General features: G+C 39.1%; 1 non-coding gene across 1 annotated transcript; it reads left to right on the top strand.

Moving 5' to 3' along the window:
* Positions 1-9,341: 9,341 nt before the first annotated feature.
* Positions 9,342-9,481, top strand: LOC123646833. The gene has a single exon (XR_006738068.1). It is a non-coding gene; the product is annotated as a U4 spliceosomal RNA (small nuclear RNA).
* The last annotated feature ends 3,610 nt before the right edge of the window (positions 9,482-13,091 follow it).

Here is a 13,091-nt window from a genome sequence, read left to right as displayed (position 1 = left end):
TTTTGTTTTATTTTGTGTTTTTGCTTTTTTGCAACAGGAATAGAGCTCTGAGTTACATGAACAAAGTGGAAAACCCGAGAGTGCCTGCCTGCCTCCTTTCCCTTCTCACTCCCTTCCTTCCCGCTGTCTTCTTTCTTTCTTTCTTCCTTTCTTTCTTTCTTTCTTTCTTTCTTTCTTTCTTTCTTTCTTTCTTTCTTTCTTTCTTTCTTTCTTTCTTTCTTTCTTTTTTTTTTTTCTAGATACTCTGAGTGGTAGACCCCTTTGAGAGACTAAAGAAAGAATGAACTTTTGGGAGGAAGAGGATCCAAACACGTAACACTTTGCATAATGTATAGCCTTTCAAGGGCTCGTGGCCCCCTGGGAGCCTGTTTAGGAGCCTCACCTTAAGAACCTGTGCCTTTGACTTTACTGCAAAATTGGAAGCTCCCCGGTTTAGAGGCAGCCTCAAGAACAATGTCCCCCACCCACGTCCTCCCCTTGTCATTTGTCTAGTACCTGAGGACCATTACTTACCCCTTCTATTTCAACTGACTTTTTTAACTTAAGCTTCAATAACACCCATAAAGTCACAGATACGATGTGCAATTTATATTTTTCTTAATACATGTTAAAATACATGGCCATTAAAATAAAAGTATGTCCCCATGTGCCATTGTTTTAGGTTGGGTTGGGACCAGGATTAGAGTACAAATCATTTATTTGAGAGATGCTCCTCCCAGGAAGCAGCACTAGGGCCCTGGAGAAACAAGAGTGAAGACAGGAGAGTCTATGCGATGTTATTGAGCAAGACACTGCTATAGGGACTGGGGTTGAGTCTCCCAGGGACCCTCTGAGAGAGGTAGAGAACATGCCTTCCTCGTTTGGAGGCTCCTCCTGTGGGTGTGGACATTAACTCCCTAGCACGGCAGGCTTGCCGTGTAGGTAGGCTGAGCCAGATCCGGCAACCTGAGCAAGCCTCAGGCAGAGAGTCACAGGCATTTGCAGTGAGCAGCCACCAGCACAGAGAGGAGCCGCCAGTGCCAGGGTAGTTTGCTCAGGGCACCGACCACATCTGCTCCAACTACCTAACACACCTTGCATCCCACCGTTAGGATATGTGCCACACTTTGGGAAATCCTATTCAGATGACCTGAAACCAATGCTATTTTGCATAAGAGGACATTTTGGTCAGGTGTAGTAGGCATCTGGCTACATATTATAATTTTTAAAATGTTAGAAAAGATCCCCTCCACAAACAGATCTCCTTTGAAACCCTCACTCCACTCCTTCCTTTCTTCTTAAGGCAAGGTACTAAAGTCTTTTTAACTGCAAATATTTTCTGGGAAGAATAAAATGTTGTCATTAGCAGCCAGTAGTTTAGATGTCATTAGCTTAACAGATGTGATAAATCGGTAAGGCTCTTGCTAATTACTTGTAATCATTTATATCACATTTGCCTCACCCCTGAGGGCGTAAATCCCACAGGGCAGGAGCCAAACTTGTTCTATTCACTGCCTCATTCCCAGGGCTCAGGATTGTGCCTGGAACAAAGCAGGGCTCAGTCAACACTCATCGAATGGATGGATAGATAAATAAATAGAAAGAATGAGACACAGCAGGTTCTGATAGAAGAAGAGGGAAGCAAAAGCTTATACTTACCCCAAATTGGCATGGATTATAGGTAAAGGTAGGTAGGCCAGGTTGGGGGAAGGGGTCAAAGAACTTGGTAGAAAGGGGAATTAAGTGCTGCAGAAGTCTCTAAAAGAAAATTTGCCTAATTCAATTCAAACACTAAAGAATTATTTGGAAAATAAAATTTTATATGCCACTCAGTCTATCTTCATGGCACAGAACATTTCCAAACATGAGAAAGTACTGTTGGAACAACTTGATGACATTATTTTCATTGCATACCACAATCTTAATTCACGTTCTACATCTTTGTGAACTCTGGAAAATTTTTAGATGACTAAAAAAGGTGGTAACTTACATCCCTCTCCTAATTCTGCCTATATGTGTCAACTTAGTGCAAACCACAATGTGGAGGAGGACGGGGAGGAGCTCTCAAGCCAGGCTTGGAAACCCTACACATGCTATTTAAAGGTAGATTTCCAGGTCTCTCCCTCCATCTCTGAATCAAAATCTCCAGGGGCTGGACTTGGAAACCTGAACCGTTAAGTTCCCTGTGTGATTTGGATGCAGGCAATCATTGCAAGTCAGTCACCCCACATTGGGGATCCTTGCTACTGAGGATGAAAGATGATACTATCATTTTCATGAAGGACTTTGCCATCTCAAGTGCAATTACAAGACACGGATATAATAACAGAATATATTATAAATGAGATGACAGGTATGACAGACCATTGACACGCTCTTGGGGAGAGTTCATATGGGAAGCAGTATTCGATCTAGACCATGATATAAATAGACATGGGATGCGGAGGCCAGGAGTGGAAGTAAGTGGATTTGAGGAAAAAATCTGGTGAGCTTCGAAAACTCAACAAGAATCTTATTTTTATAATCATAAGATCATAGACACCAGAAGAGACCTTAGAGATACCTAGTCCTCTGTTCACAAGGATCGCAGGGCTCCAAGGGACAAAGGGACCAGCCCTGACTCACACTGCCAGTTACCACGAGGACATGCACTAACCCCCCAGGCCAAGGCTCTCACCCCGCCTCCCCGCCTCCTGTTGCTCTGGCCACAGAGCTAGGAATGTGTCACTGTTACTCCAAGGGACTGCCTGGCTCACGTCCCTGAGCATGCACTGCCATATGGGACCAGGTGTCAGCAATGGCCTCCTGGGGGCCAAGCAGACCACCAGGCCAGCTGGCAGGCTTTCCACCTCCCAGCAAGGCCCCGCTTCACTCTATCCTGTCACTCACAGAAGCTCTAGGGACAACAATGTTGGGGAGGATGAGAAGAACACACACGCACACTCGGTGAATGAGTCACTTCGGGGACACCAAGATGCCGCCATTGCCTAGGCTGGAGTTGCAAACCAAGGAATTTCTGCCAGAGGCTTCACATATCTGGGCTTGCGACACTCTGCACGTGCTCATCCACATTCACCAGTGAGAAGCTAATGGGCCAGCTCTTCAGTGGTGCCAGCCATCCGGACACGCCAGCGGGGTGAGCATCCTGTGTCCCAGCCAACGAGGGCTATTCCTGGAGATGAGAAAGCCACTCAATCCAATTTCGTGCCGCTGATTTAAGGCGTTGCTGAGGCAGCAGCAGCTGCACTTCTGTGAATTCTACAATTTACAGCAACATTCTTAACGTAAAATTTGTATTGAAACAACATACAAAAAAGTGCACAGATTATAGCTGAATCATGTCACCAGCCCCCAGAATAAGAAACAGAATATTCCCAACACCCTAGGATAACCACTATCCTGACTGTCAGCACAATTTATAAGTTTTGCCTGTTTTTGAAAGTTACATCAATAGAATCATACATTATCTTTTATCTTCAACATTTAAGTTACATGGATAGTTAACAAGAAATTTCTTGTAAAGTTCCTTGCAAGTTTAAAGAGCTGAAAGAGTAGAAAGCACAGTCACGTGCCACACCATGATCCTCCAGTCAATGTCAGACTGTGTATGTTACAGTGGGCCCGTAAGATTATAATGGAGCTGAAAAATTCCTATCACCTAGTGCTGTTGGAGCCGTCATAATGACACAGAGCAACACATTAGTCATGTGTTTGCTGTGATGCTGGTGTAAACAAACCTATTTCTCTGGCAATTGTATAAAAGTATGGTATGTACAATTATGCACAGTATATAATACTTGACAAGAAAGGACTGCTACTGGTTTATGTATTTACTATGCTTTTTATTGTTATTTTAGGGTGTACTTCTTCTACATATCAACAAAAAAGTTAGCTATAAAACAGCCTCAGGCAGATCCTTCAGGAGGGATTCCAGAAGGCCTTGTTGTCATAGGAGATGACAGCTCCATGCATGTTATTGCCCCTGAAGACCTTCCAGGGGGACAAGATGTGGAGGTGGAAGACAGTGATATTGATGATCCTGACCCTGTACAGGTCTTGTGTGTGTGCTTTTGTCTTAGTTTTCAATAAAAAGGTTTAAAAAGAAAAGATAATTTTAAATAGAAAAAAGCTTATAGTGTAAGGATGTAAAGAAAGAAAATATTTTTTTCAGCTGTACGATGTGTGTTTTAAGCTAAGCGTTATTGCAAAAAGTCAAAAAATTTAAAAGTTTATAAAGCAAAAAAGTTACAGTAAGCTAACGTTAATTTAGTATCAAAGAAAGAAAAATTTTTATAGATTTCGTGTAGCCTAAGTGTACAGTGTTTATGAAGCCTACAACAGTGCACAGTAATGTCCTAGGCCTTCACATTCACTCACCTCTCACTCTCTGTCTCACCCAGAAAGACTTCCAGTCCTGCAAGCTCTGTTCATGGTAAATGCCCCACACAGGTATATCTTTTTTTTTTTATCTTTTATACCATATTTTTATTGTATCTTTTCTATGTTTAGATATGTTTAGGTACACAAATACTTACCATCGCATCACAATTGCCTGTAGTATTCAGTACAGTAACATGCTGTACAGGTTTATAACCTAGGTGTGCAGTAGGCTATATCATCTAGGTTTGTACACTCTATGATGTTTGCACAATGATGAAATCACCTAACGACACATTTCTCAGAACACATCCCTGTTGTTAAGCAACATATGATTGTATATGTATACACACACACAAGCACACATATATGTACATATGTATGTGTACATATATGTATTTGTATTTATGGGAAAAAGCATAGGCTATACCATATAACCTAGGTTTGTAGTAGGCTATACCATCTAGGTTTGTGTAAGTACACACTATCATGTTCGAGCAACAAAGAAATTGCCTATCAACACATCTCTCAGAATGTCATATCCCCGTCACGAAGCAACTCATGACTGTACTTAACAATAGGGTTTATTCTGGGGCAGGCTAGGAGAGCTGTTTGGTCTGGACCTTGCTCTCAGGAAGGGCCTCAAATTTAGATCTTTGACATCATCTCCAAATGACGTTAATGTACATTTAGAGATAGACACATTTACAGGACTGGAAAATTGGGCCCATCATACAATTTTAAAGTCATGTTCCATTTCTGGACTACATCTCCTATCATGAATTAATATTATAAAGAAATCTTATTGTCTGGTGAATTCAAAATTATATTACCTTGAATTTTTTGTGTTAAAAGTACTAAATAATTAAATGCAAACTATATATGTTATATATACTGCTATTTTGCTAATCCTGTGTCAGCTGTATTCATTTTTATTGTATTAAAGTCTCAAAAGTAGCCCAGGCCTCACTTGATTTCTAAAAAAGGGCCCTGCTTAGTGACAGCCCCGGAGGTGTTGCTGCCGGCCCAGGGGAACGGCATGTGCTGTCAACAGAGTCCCTGCAGACTGGAGAAATAAGGAGGAGGTTGGGAAGGCCATGGTGCAGTCCTCTTCCTAGCAACTTCTTGCCAATGAGGAGTCCCTCTGTAGTCTTTCATTCTCATGGCTATTATAAATATAAGTTCCTATGGTACTTGGAAAGATATGTACATCTTACTTTTAATTCAGTGGATCATCATAACTTCATACTTGCCAAATTCCCTTCATGTCTTCAATTTTTGCCCATGTTTCATTGATGTCAAGACATTCAGCCAACTGTTAAGTATGCTTTCCTTCTGAAGTGTCACACCATGACAACTTCTGGGGTGGTATATCTCAATATGAGGTCCTTACATCACCTGGGTCAGGGGGACCCAGGGAGCTTGTTCCATATGCACATTCCTGCACCTACCACAGCTCTCCGGAAGCAGAATCTCTAGAGCTGGGGCTGAGGAATATGGATCCTAGGTTCAAGACCTACAGCTTCTGCATCACCATATGTTCCTCCCTTCAAGTAACTGCCTAGATTTCTGCATTTCTACAAAATATTAATTACCATATTTTAGTATCATCCCTCCCCAGTCTACTTGCAGATCTGCCATCAATGGGAAGACCCACACTGGAGCTAATACTGCTCAGAGAAGCAATTAAGTGTGAAGGTTAAAAGTTTGATCCTTAGTTTAAAATCCAGCTCAGACCCTTCCTGGCAGCATATCCTTGAAACTCAATTGCTCTAAGCCTCAGTTTCTCACTTGCAAAATGAGAAAACTAACAGGGCTGCTATGGTTTGGATCTTTGTCCCCTCCAAATCTCATGTAGACATTTGATCCCCAGTGTTGGATATGGGGCCTAATGGAAGTGTTTGGGCCATGGGGGTGGATCCTTCAGGAATGGATTAATACCCTTTCATGGGGGTGAGGGAGTTCTCACTCTATTAGTTCCCACAGAGCTGGTTGTTAGAAAGAGCCTGGCACCTCCCCCATCTCTGTCTTGTTTCCTCTCTCACCATGTGATCTCTGCACACATTGATGGCCCTTCACCTTCCACCAGGAGTGGAAGCAGCCTAAAGCCCTCACCAGATGCAGATGCCCAATCTTGAACTTTCCAGCCATCAGAATCGTGAGCCAAATAAATCATTTTTCTTTATAAGTTACCCAGCCTTAGGTATTCCTTTATAGCAACACAAAATAGACTAAGACAAGTACCTGACTCATAGAGTCCTTGTGAGAGCCTTGCCAAGCCGTTTTCCTGGGTACAGGTATTATACATAGATTGTTAAATTGATCCATTTGGGTGTCATATTTTTGATGCTACTATGTCACTTCCAATATTTAATTTCTCATTATTCACTACTAGTAAAGAACTACAATTGATTTGTACATATCCGGCAATCTTGCTAAACTCACATATTAAGTTTAATCACTCTTTTGAAGATTAACTTATGATTTTTTTCATGTTGGTCATCTGTGAATAAAGACAGTTTTACTTCTTCCTTTCCAGTACATGTGTCTTGTCTTTCTTTTTCCTGACTTGTTGCACTGGCTAGGACCTCCAGTACCATGTCAAATAGATATGGTGTCTGCTGACATTCTTGTTCTGTTCCCATTCTTAGGGGAAAAGCATCTGGTCTTTCGCTGTTAAGTATGTTAGCTGTAGACTTTTTGTATATGCACATTATCAGGGTGAGAAAATTCTTTTGTATTCTTAATTTCTTGAGAGTTCTTTTTACAAATAGGTGTTGAATTTTGTCAAATTCTTTCCCTGAATCAATTGTGATACAATATAGTGAATTACATTGTTTCATTTACAAAAGTTAAAGCAACCTTGCATTCCTGGGATAAAGCCACTTTATCACGAGGCATTATCCTTTTTATATATTGCTGGATTACTGTTGCCAATATTTTAAAGATTTTTGCACTTATGTTAATGCAAAAGAAAATATGCTTTTATTTTCCAGTGTTTTGCAGCTGGCCTAACCGTAAGATATTACAGGAGAGAGAGAAAATTGCCCAAGATGCAAATTACATTTCCTAGTAGGGGCTAGGCCTCTGTCAATATTGTCACTTAATGACAGTCAGCAATGCACAGGATCTTACTTATGAATGTTTTATTCATTATAATAGCACAATAAATAAACATCTATTTGGTAACTTTGCCAATAAGTATTCCTTACTTATAAATGCATACATTTTCTCTATTTCATTTCCAAATGCTAAATGCTAACTGACGTCATGATTTTGTGTCTTGACCAAAAGAGTTTTTATATTTAAAAAATAAATATCCACAGTGCTTTGTCCTCTAAGTAAAGTTAAATATACTAATGGAAATAATAATAAACTAAGTAATACCAATTAAACTAATTAATAAACTAATTAATGTTTATGTTTAAAAAATTATATAATAACAGTATAATAATGGTAATGACAATACTACGTAGCTTAGAAATCAGTTTTACATGCACTATCTTATTTGACTCTATCCCATTTTGCAGGTGAAAAACTAAGACTTGAAGTTTTCAGACCCCTCTTATGATCACTCAGCTAGTAAGAATCAAAGTCTTTAGAAATAGAAAATAATTTTTACATACACAGACAGAAACAATTAATTAACGTATTAATAATTTTTTGTATTTTAATTCCAAAGCCTAAATGCTGGCTTAAGACAAATGTTTTCATATTTAAAAAAAATAAACATTCATTGTGCTTTGCTCCCTGCAGTAAGATGATGACATACACAAATATGCTTAAGGAAATACAAATACAATATTATTTGCTGGCAGCCATTAATTGTTCTAATAAAGGCAGAAGAAATTAGTTTATACAAATGGCAGGAGAGTTGGCAGTGCTTGAATAATTGTGAATATTGTAATTATTCTTCTTGAATATATTCATTGACCCTAATTTTGCCTTTAAGGTGTATCTCCATACAAACTGCTCTTTCTAGTCTTAAATTAGATGCTCCTGATTCTCTCAGCCACTTGAACTCCGGGTTAAACAGCTGCCTCTTCTTTCTTTAGACTCTACTTGGAAACTCCACTCAGACACAACAGAGTAGCACCCTTGTACATTGGGAGCCAAACCACAGGCTGCCGGAGCCCCTGAGTGGTCCACCTGTCATCGTCCCCAGACCCACTCTAGCATCTCAAGGGGCAGTGGTTTTCAAACTTGAGTGTGCAGCAGTCACCTGGAAGACCTGTGATAACGCAGCTTGCTGGGCCCACCCCTGAGTTTCTGATTCAGGAGGTCTGGGGTGGGGCCTGAGAATCTGCATTTCTTACAATTCCCCTGGTGGCTCTGATGCTATTGGTCCCAGGACCACACATTGAGAACCTTTCAGCTAGATGAATGATTGGGGCTTTGATTTTCCAGCTTCCTCATTTTTCCCCAGAAGAACAGAAAAAATGGAGACGTTTTTAGGAAAGATGTTAGGTTAGAAACTAGTCCTAGAAAAGCTTGATTCTTTGCTCTAGAGACCAAATAGAAGAACTGTGGATTTACAGCAGAGCCTGGCCTCTATGAATTTTATCTCTTCTATTTGAATATTTTTAATGTGAAAATTTGTTTACATAAACCATCTTAGGAATTTTTTTTTTTTTTTTCAGTTTGCCAGCTAAACTAAAAAGTAGTAGTAATCTCTTAGGAGTAGAATTGTGAATAATGTATTTTTCTTTTGGCTTATTGGCATTTCCAGTCTTCACTTATTACAACATAGTTGACCTACGTCCTATACAAATGCAGCTAAGAAAAATCAGATGAGTAAATAGCTCTGCCAGGTATTTTAATAAAGGCATAAGCAATAACCAAAATTTTTTCTTGCTTCTCTACAACCTAAAGCATTTTAGAGTTTATCTATTTTTCAACAAGACTTAAGACCGACCTCCTTCTGCTCAACTCTTCACATTACAGTTCACACTTGGAACCCAATGGTAAGTCAAGAAGTAAAATGGAGCTTTGCACAATGGCAGTATCATAGCCAGTGAGGTTTATCTGAGGCACAATTATTGCTAATTGAAAACTTTTCCCAATACCCTGCCATGATGACTTGCAATATAGTTGACACTGGCAATTTTTGATGGTCCCTATGGGAACTGAATAAAAAGAAAAAAGAAAGAAGAAGTAAAATGGCAAGTTCAGAGAGCTGTGGTCACCTCTCTGGTCTATACCCTGACTAATGTGGTCTTCCCAGCTGATTACTTTCCCAACCATCGTACTCAGCAATACTGGCCCCTTCACCCGTTTCTCCCAGGCCTTCTAGAGCTAGAAGTGGTAGCTGACAACTTGCATGTGCACGGTCCTCAGAATCTGCTACGGACTGAGAAAGAGCATGCCCAGCATTGACCCCATTTTTACTCACAATTGCAAAATAAAATTGATCTCGCCGATTCATACATTTCCTGAATTTACTATCAGAACAGACTAAATCACTGCAAAAAAAAAATAAAATAAAATAATATAACCAAGTTAACCCCAGCTTATGAGTGAGAAAATCAAAGTTTTGTCCACTTACAGTTTCATATGTATTTGGGTAATATTTCACAATAGGACAAACAACAAAAGCTGATTTTTGCCACATTCTATATCCTTGTCTATACAAAATAACATTGGTTTTTCTTTGTTATCCCTGCTCATTTTAAGAGCTTTCTTTTTATTTTTCTTCATGGAATTTTTAAAGTTGCAAAATGTAATACTGAGTTGAAAATTAAGGAAAGGTTTTGGCATATTACACATGCCAATATTTTTTTCTTCCTGACTGATTCACTTTAAAAATCCAAATAACAAGGATGCTTTTTCTCTAGCTCGAATAAACATGTAGATCTGAACTGTGTGACAGTGGAAAAGCCACACTGTCTTGATTATTGTTAATTCATTGCCAAATTAAAATGCATGCAGCCTCTTCTTCCTACAGCACAAATTGCCCCTGAAACCAAATAATAATTCCACTTTGTTGAACAAAAACATCATCTAAACCAAGACAAGGTTTTTCTTAATGACCTAAAATATGTGTTTTCTCTAAAAAGAGGAAGAAATTTAAAAGGCAATGACAACACAGTGTTCTTCCAGGAGATAGTAATTAGAAATGAATTAGAGCTTCCGACAGAGTGAAAACAAGAAGGTCCCTGTTTACCTCTTGCGCTAACTGCAGCCCGGGCTTATGAACCTTCATCATCCCAGAGTCATTGCTCAACCATATCCTACAAATGGATGTGATTTGTAGCTTTAGCTCAACCGGGATTGAGATATGTGAGTGGGTTGTTTTGGCTTTTATTTTTGTAATCGTAAGAGGGACAGTTTCATTATATCTAAACCAATTTCAGCATAAAAAAATGGCAACTACACTGCAAACCCTCCTTTTATGCCTTTTAAAGATATTTCAGCATTATTCCAAGAACTCTCAAGCAAACTCGCTGAGACGCCAATGTCAATCTCTGTAATTGTGAACAGAATTCATTCCTGGTAGCTTTTTACTCTGGGCATTGCAGTTAATCATTCATCCAAATGGAGAAAGCAATCTACAGAAATAAACATACGTGTATGAGAAGTCTGAGGCAACAAGAACACAACCCTCCGGAAGGTCTTTGTCCCTCTCTTATACCTGAAGGCTTTAGTCTCACTCCCTCAATACTCTCACATATTCTTTTGTACCCATGGTTCCAGCCAACCTCAACCACCCAACCCCCACAAAGCAGCACGAAAAGAGACGGGAGAGTTACAGATGAGAAGATGTCGTAACCCAACTTGGCTGGCCTGTAGAAGAAAAGGAAAAAGTCAAATCCTACTGGCTCTAACCCTGAAAACTCTAGCAGCAGCAAGAAAACTGAAAGCCACATGTTGGAAAGAAGACAAACTAAAAGTCAACCCAACAAAAAAGAAGGGCACAGAACTGAGAAATAAGGCACAGAAATGGCGACTTGGATTAAGAGAATGACAGTCAGAGAAGACCCTCAGGGAAGGGCCAGGCGTGTAGGGGAAGGCAGGGACATCCAAGAGAGAGGAGGGAAACACAAACAGACCACTGAGGCAGCTGGGGACATGCAGTGAACCGGCACAATGCTCCCCAGACATCCCAGTGGCACTCATTACTGAATGCTAAGGTGTCAGCTTATTGGGTTGTAGGTTTATTTTACTGTTTTTTCTAAGATGTAATACACGATAGAAAGCTGTCCTTCAACAGTTAGTGTAGAATAATTTTAAGTATTCAATTATCTAGAAAATTCACTTTTTCATGCCCCAATCCATCTTAATAATTAATTTAGTAATTTCACCTTTTACAGAAGTTCTCTTAATATAGCTCCAAGTCTGTGAATAAAAGAGTCTCTCTATTCTCTTAGAAAAACATCCTGACTGGTACCCACAAGACACTGAATCCACCTCGCTCCAACCAGTTGAGTTTTATATTTACCAAGGATCAATTGTATGAATGAATTTATGCTAGTACTATTGTAATTATGTAATAAAATTATATATATATAAAAAACTGGTGACAGTGGGTGTGAAAGAAAGAGTTCTCATGTAAACTAAATTGAATGCTTTCAAAATCTTACACAAATTGCTATTTTAAAAACTGCTGTTGGATTTCTAAAGGAGAAAAAGAATTCATAAGACTCTAGAATGATTCTGCATTCAGGCTGTTTTATTGGTGTCTTTAAACTCTCTCTGTTAAAGAAACAAAACCAGGAAATTATAGAAAATGCAGAGAAATTTTCAAGAGACTCCTGGAATTAATTAACGAATTCAGTAATGTCTCAGGTTACAAAGTCAATACACACAAATCAGAGGCATTCATATATGCCAATACCATTCAATCGGAGAACCAAATTAAGGACTCAATACCTTTCAAAATAGCAACAAAGAAAATAAAATATCTAGGAATATATTTAACTAAAGAGGTAAAGGACCTCTATAAAGAGAACTATGAAACGCTAAGGAAGGAAATTGCAGAACACGTAAATAAGTGGAAATCCATACCATGCTCATGGATTGGAAGAATTAACATCGTTAAAATGTCTATACTACCCAAAGTAATCTATAGATTCAATGCAATTCCTATTAAAATACCAACATCATTTTTCACAGATTTAGAAAAAATAATTATACACTTTGTATGGAATCAGAGAAGACCCCGTATAGCAAAAGCAATCTTAAGCAATAAAAACAAAATGGGAGGTATTGATTTGCCAGACTTCAAACTATACTACAAAGCTGTGGTTCTTAAAACTGCTTGGTATTGGCACAAGGGCAGGGACACAGACCAGTGGAACAGAACAGAAAACCCAAATATAAAATCATCCTCATATAACTATCTAATCTTTGACAAAATAGACAAAAACATACTCTGGGGACAAGAGTCCCTATTCAATAAATGGTGCTGGGAAAACTGGATAGCCACATGTAGAAGACTGAAACAGGACCCACAGATTTCACCTCTCACAAAAATTAAATCACGGTGGATAACAGATTTAAACCTTAAATGGGAAACAATTAGAATTCTAGAAGAAAATGTAGGAAAGACTCTTACAGACATTGGTCTAGGCAAAGAATTTATGAAGAAAACCCCTAAGGCAATCGCAGCAACAACAGAAATAAACGACTGGGACCTGATTAAATTAAAAAGCTTCTGCACAGCCAAAGAAATAGTCATGAAAATAAACAGACAGCCTACAGAATGGGAAAAAATTTTCGCATACTACACATCAGAT

Source organism: Lemur catta, chromosome 10 (assembly GCF_020740605.2).
Source record: "Lemur catta isolate mLemCat1 chromosome 10, mLemCat1.pri, whole genome shotgun sequence".
Classification (NCBI taxonomy): Eukaryota; Metazoa; Chordata; class Mammalia; order Primates; family Lemuridae; genus Lemur; species Lemur catta.
Note: the sequence above shows the minus strand (reverse complement) of the source record. Positions and strands in the feature narration are given on the sequence as shown.